At 49.1% G+C, this 6629-nt stretch overlaps 1 protein-coding gene across 1 annotated transcript in view; it reads left to right on the top strand.

Annotated features, from left to right (window-relative positions):
- The first annotated feature begins 205 nt into the window (after nucleotides 1-205).
- PCNX4 (pecanex 4) overlaps nucleotides 206-6629 on the top strand; it is a 68404-nt gene continuing 61980 nt past the window's right edge. The window contains exon 1 of the mRNA XM_068254430.1: nucleotides 206-309. The gene's annotated coding sequence lies outside the window, so the exon portion shown is untranslated. The remainder of the gene's footprint in view (nucleotides 310-6629) is intronic.

The raw sequence follows: 6629 nt of genomic DNA, 5'->3' as shown, positions 1-6629 counted from the left end.
CTTTCCTATTGTTCTGTATAAAGAAACCGAGGAGTGCAGTTCTGGGGCAGCTTCCCTGGCACAGCTGACACCGGTCAGCCACCCGGACAGAGTCAGAGCCCCATCTCAGTCTCCATTGCTCAGGGCACCGCCAGGGCTCCGGTCTCCATTGTGCATGATGGAGTCCTGGCAGCGGGCACAGCTGTGCGCGCGCACGTGTAGGGGACGCGCCGCTGCTCAGATGGGGGATCAGGAGGAGGAAGGTGCAGAGCGGATGGATCCCGCCGTGTCCTCTCCAGCCAGCGCCCGCTAGAGGAGGAGGGGGGGCGGGTGAGTGCGGGGAGGAGAGCGGGGGAGGACGGGAAACCATGGCGGAAGCCCACCATACCTGCATGGAGGGAGGGGGAGGCGCGTGTGCCCGGCTATACCAGGCCTCCATCACCAGCCTGGACTAACCTCCTGCCTGCCAGAGTATTCTGCAGCACTGGGCACCATGGCAGCCTGGGCTGGGCACACGTCACACCCTGTGCTGTCTGTCATATCCAGATACATTGCTTACATGTGTGGTTGCAGCTGCTCCATTCACACTTGCCTATAAGGGCCCTTTTCCACTAGCAATCACAATCGCTAATCACAAACGCCAGTGATTGCGTTTTTTCATTCATTTTACGCAATTGCGAATTTATATATGCAATGCATTTATCGCTCCAGAAAGCGATTGCGCTTTGGGAAAAAATGGAATTACAGTAGTGGAAAATACTTACCGTGTTTCCTATGTTAAAGTAGCAACCCTAGCCATTAAAAAATCGCTTGCGTATTGTGATTGCCGATCGCAATCGTCTGCAGTGGGAAAGGGCCCTTACCTATAAGGGCCCGTTTCCACTAGCGCGGAAACCGGGCCAAATTCGGAGAGTTTCCCTGCAGGCAAATCGGGCTGGGAAACTCTCCCTTAGTCAACTATGGCACCGATGGCCGAATCGCTTACCATAGCGATTCGGCCGACACTGGCCACAGTTTTCGCGCGGGAGGCTGCGAATCCCATAGCAGTGCATGGCACGGCTCATGGGATTCGTCTGCTGTCCAGCAGAGCCGGAAGTGCCACCGCGCGTCTCGCAGCCACGCACGGTGGCTAGTGGAAATGGGCCCTAATTGTTCTGGATTTCCAGGAACTGCCCCTCATGATACATCCATGCCAGTATTGTGGGTCATAAGGGCCGATTTATGAAGCTGGCGATCATGTGGTCACCAGAAAATGTTGCCATTTCTGTAGGAATAACTGCGCTTCTCAAATCGCCGTGCTTATAATTGTGGCTATCGTGATTGGGAGTTATGTGGCATCGCAGGTGTCTAAAGGTGGCCAGTACCAGTCCAAATACTAGGGAAAAATCGTTAGAGTGATCAGATAATTATGATCGGATTAGTTGTAAACAATCGCGCGTTTGGATTTTCGTGGACCCAGAATTTGGATTTTCTCGTGGGTTGTGATAGAAAGCAATGATGTTTGTTGATGGCGTATTAAACAACATATTACGATATTTCACTTCCGATCAGAATTATTTGATTGCTTGAACGATTTTTCTCTAGAAATTGGATAGTTAGTGGCCACCTTAATGGCCCAATTTTTAGCAAAGAATCTGTAGAGCGACCAGTGTAAAGGAAATACATTTCTTAATACATTGACACCTTCAACGAACCAATTTGTGCTTCCTATCCATTACTACCGGTTAGAAAAAATATTTTGGCTGATCAACAAAATTACCGCTGAACAATTATTTTTAGAATAGTTTGCAGTCGATTGAGGCACGAACGGACTTTATTTTCTGCCAATCCAATTACAATTATCTGATCGCGCGAACAATTCTTCACTATAAATTGGACTGATAAGGTGGCCATACATCAGGTGACTTGGCGGCCGATCGACCATCCGATTCGATTATTATAATCAAATAGGATAAAAATCGGTGCCGCCAAGAGCATAGCTGATCGGGTTGAAGTTGGTGGCCTGTATTGATCGGACATGCTACAAGCTGTAGGGCTGACGTGCTCGATCGGGTGCGCGTTGGTAACAGTGCTTGATACCGGGACAAACGCGACAGAACCCCTGACGCAGTCCGCCCTAGTGTAAAATGTGCCCCCTGTGCGTGCATACTTTACCTGTCAGTGCCCGCCACTGGCTCTGTGCTCCGAACTCTGTCCACCTACACGCGCCCAAGTTATGTCGGCAACCATTTGGGGCACGTGTATATGGGTGAAGGTCGGAGACAGCAGCAGACACCGACAGGTAAAGTATGCATGCATGTATGTGCGACATTCGGCAGGTTGGCTTTTTATAGATCACCAAATAGTGTTTTCCACTTTAAAAGTGGATCCTCGGTTTGTGTTTGGCAAATTGTCCCTATGGTACCGAAGCTGTAATAGCAAACCTGTACTATCCAAAAATAAAAGTTAGAGAGGTTTCCCATCTCTTCCTCGACCCCACTACTGCAGGGACACGCTAAACCAGGCATGGCCAAAAGTTCTGTCTAGGGCCAATTGCGGCCCACCAAGCCTTTTCTGGTGTCCCCCAAAGCTCTCCACAGTTGTTAATTCCATGTGCCCTGTAGGTTATCAGCCACCACTATAGCAGTCACAGACACTGATTAGCAGCCACCACTGTGCCAGCAGCAGTAACAGCCACTGATTAGCAGCTGCCACTGTGTCAGCAGCAGTAGAAACCACTGATTAGCAGCTGCCAATGTGTCAGCAGCAGTAACAGCCACTGATTAGCAGCTGCCCCTGTGCCAGCAGCAGTAACAGCCACTGATTAGCAACTACCACTGTGCCAGCAGCAGTAACAGCCACTGATTAGCAGCTGCCAATGTGTCAGCAGCAGTAACAGCCACTGATTAGCAGCTGCCAATGTGTCAGCAGCAGTAACATCCACTGATTATCAGCTGCCACTGTGCAAGCAGCAGTAACAGCCACTGATTAGCAGCTACCACTGTGCCAGCAGCAGTGATTAGCAGCCGTGACTATGCCAGCAGCAGTGCCAGCCACTAATTAGCAACCGCCACTGTGCCTGCAGCAGTAACAGCTACTGATTAGCAGCCGCCACTGTGCCAGCAGCAGTAACAGGCACTAGTTAGCAGCTACCCATGTCAGCAGCAGTAACAGCCATTGATTAGCAGCTGCCACTGTGCCAGCAGCAGTAACAGCCACTGATTAGCATCCACCATTATGCCAGCAGAATTAACAGCCACTGATTAGCAGCAGCCACTAGACCAGCAGCAGTAACAGCCACTGATTAGCAGCAGCCACTAGACCAGCAGAAGTAACAGCCACTGATTAGCAGTAGCCACTAGACCAGCAGCAGTAACAGCCACTGGTTAGCAGCTGCCACTGTGCTAATTTCTTTAATATGGCCACCTAGCTCTCTCAAGAATGGCGATAAGGCCTTTGGCCTAAAAAGTTTGGACACCCCTGCACTAAGCATATATAATAAAAGCTTGTCGGAACTGTCCTCATGGCCAGGCTTCCCTGTGTGTATGCGGGTGGCTGTACTGTGCATGCGCAAGTATGGCCTAAATAGTAAACCGAAGCAGTTCCTTCACAAGCAGCTTCATGCCACTGTGCAGGCAGGTCTGTACTCACGCATGCGCAGTACAGCCTCACTCATACATGAAGGAGAGCGCACTTACGACCTAGAAAAGAGGGTCCTGGCCATGGGTGGTGGTCTTGAGGTGGACGGGAAAGCCTTTGGACTCGCCAGAAGCTTCTCTCTACTTAGGTAAGTAACTTTTATTCTTGGATAGTACAAGTTTGCTTTAAAGGGACCTTGAGCAGTAGCTAGAATAAAAAATGTCACTTACCTTGGGCCTCCTCCAGCCCACCGTAGGCCGCGAGGTCCCCGGTGTCCTCCTGGCTCCTGTCCGTGTCCCTCCGGCGGCTCTCGTTACCCGCGACACCCGGGCTGTGTGTCGGGCGACTCTTCCTGGATCTTCACGCTCGTCGTCATCACGGCGGCTGACGTGACAGACGTAGCGTTAGAAAACCGGGCATGTGCAGACCTGTCACGCCGGCCGGCGTGATGACGCTTAGCGGCCAGCGTAATGACGACGAGCGTGAAGATCCAGGAAGAGTCGCTTGACACACAGCCCGGGTGTCGCGGGTAACGAGAACCGCCGGAGGGACACGGACAGGAGCCAGGAGGACTCCGGGGAACCTCGCGGCCTACAGTGGGCTGGAGGAGGCCCAAGGTAAGTGACATTTTTTATTCTAGCTACTGCTCAGGGTCCCTTTAAAGAGTAACTATCGGGCATAAAATCAAAAATCAAATCTTTATTTTTATCTGGTAAACAAGTATCAAAGATGCTAACCAGGCAATGCAAAAGTTAAAATCACTATTACTTTTCTTGTTGATTAATTATCAATCCCCAGTTCACCTGACTCTTATTTGGTATACAAAAAGGAAGGGCATGCAGGGTTGTCCTTTTTTGCTTCACTACTTCCCCTCAGACTTAACTAATGCCGCCTGTTTAGCTGAAGCCTCTTTCCCTCCTGTTTTCCCTCCCATACTTCTGTTCCTCTCTGATTGGCCAATATTTCTCATGCTGAGACAATGCACTTCCTATAGTGAAGGGTGGGCAAATCAGGCAGAGGAGAGTAAGGGAGGAAATGACATCAGGATTGGCTTCAAAACAGCCACAGTTAATATGGGAAATGCTAAGAAGGATTTTCTCCTTTTTTACTGTAGAAAAATCACTAAAATCAAAATGTGGACAGTGCAATACATATGTTATGTAAGTAGAGCAGGTATTTATCTACACTTTTTTTTTTTTCCAAGATAGTATGCATACCTCCCAACTTTTTGAGATGAGAAAGAGGGACACTTAAGCCACACCCTTGCCACACCCCTAACCACTCCCCCCCATGCCCTAAACACGCATACCATAAAGATTTCATAAGAAAAATATGTTGTTTTATAGTTCAAACCACACTGGTCCTTTCTATCTTGGTTCATTTTCCTTCATATTGACATTTTAAAATTAGTAATATATCAATTTAAAGGATGGGAATAAAGTTTAGAGTCAATCAAACACATTTTTTAGTACATAAATATGTATAATTACGTAGAAAGAGGGACAAAATCCTGAAAGAGGGACAATTGAGGAGGAAAGAGGGACAGGGCTCCCAAAGAGGGACTGTCCCTCCAAAAGAGGGACAGTTGGGAGCTATGATAATATTGCTGACAGCTCCTCTTTAAAGAAAAACTGTAAGGAAAAAAGTGCACCTGGGGATACTCGGGAGGGGGAAGCCTCTAAATCCTAATGAGGCTTCCACCGTCTCCCTCCGCCAACCCAATCCAGCACAGGCTCTCCAAATGTATGTAAACAATAACAGTGTTTGCTGCTGCGCACAAGCACACTAGTGGCTTCCCGAGCCAGTCGCTAGTGCGCATGCCGACAAGTGCCAACAAGGGGATTTTCAGCAGTCTCAGCGCAGACAATGAAATCTCAATCTGTTAGTTGTTGGATTACCACTTATTTATTAATAGGCCTCATACTTTTTAAGAGTTGCTTAGTGCTTATTTATGTCTTTAAAATGGAACTAAACTCAGAACTTCATATCTGCTCTAAAAGATTTTGCACAGCATGATTACTTTTATGGGAGAAAATTCTTCATTACCATTTATGAAAATCCTAAAAAAAAAGTCTGACGTTTTAAAGAAAGTCTGAAGCGGATTTAAAAAAAATAAAAAGATACTTACCTAAGGAGCGGGAAGGCTCTGGCTCCTATAGAGCATTCCTGTTCTCCCCCCGGTGTCTGCGCTTCCCTGCTCTCAGCCTTCAGCAGTCTTTGAAAGCACTAGGCTTCCGAAGATGGGCTGCCCCGTACTGCACATGCCCCGTTGGTGGGGCTTCCGAAGATTGCCAAAGTCAATGCCTGAAAAGCTGGACGCATCCGAACTGGAGATAATGTTATCTTGTGTTTAACCTCTTACGCCGATTGGCGTAAACTGGTTGTCTGAGGGTTTCCATGGAAACGGCAGCTCGTTCGAGCAGCCTTTCCATGTCAGCCCCCGATCGCGGCTTGCCGGCAAAATGTAAACACGCGGGGAAGAAATCCCCGCTGTTTACATCATACGGCGCTGCTGCGCAGCAGCGCCGTGACGTAGATCGGCGATCCCCGGCCTCTGATTGGCTGGGGATTGCCGGCATCTGATAGGCAGAAGCCTATCCTATCAGGCGCAGGACGGATATCCGTCCTGCGCCACTCAGAGGGGAGAGGGAGGGAGCGGGCGAGAGGGCGGAGAACGCTGCGGAGGGGGGCTTTGAAGAGCCCCCCCCGCTAAGCAAATGCAGCCGGCGGCGATCAGACCCCCCCAGCAGGACATCCCCATAGTGGGGAAAAAAGGGGGGTAGTCTGATCGCCCTGCTGCACTCCTGATCGGTGCTGCGGGCTGTAGAGCCCACGCAGCACTGATCACTGAAAAAATCCCTGGTCGTCAAGTGGTTAATTGTATCAAGTGAGGAATGTAAACAAACACTTCTCTGACACTGCAGACTCTCCTGAACACAGACAGTCAGAAAGTATTTCTGCTTATATTTCAATATGAAAAAAAAAAAACAGTTATGAATAAAATGCAAAGGCAGCTCTCAGAGCAAAACATT

The sequence above is a fragment of the Hyperolius riggenbachi genome, chromosome 9 (assembly GCF_040937935.1).
Source record: "Hyperolius riggenbachi isolate aHypRig1 chromosome 9, aHypRig1.pri, whole genome shotgun sequence".
Taxonomy (NCBI): domain Eukaryota; kingdom Metazoa; phylum Chordata; class Amphibia; order Anura; family Hyperoliidae; genus Hyperolius; species Hyperolius riggenbachi.
This window is presented reverse-complemented; position numbering and strand designations above follow the sequence as displayed.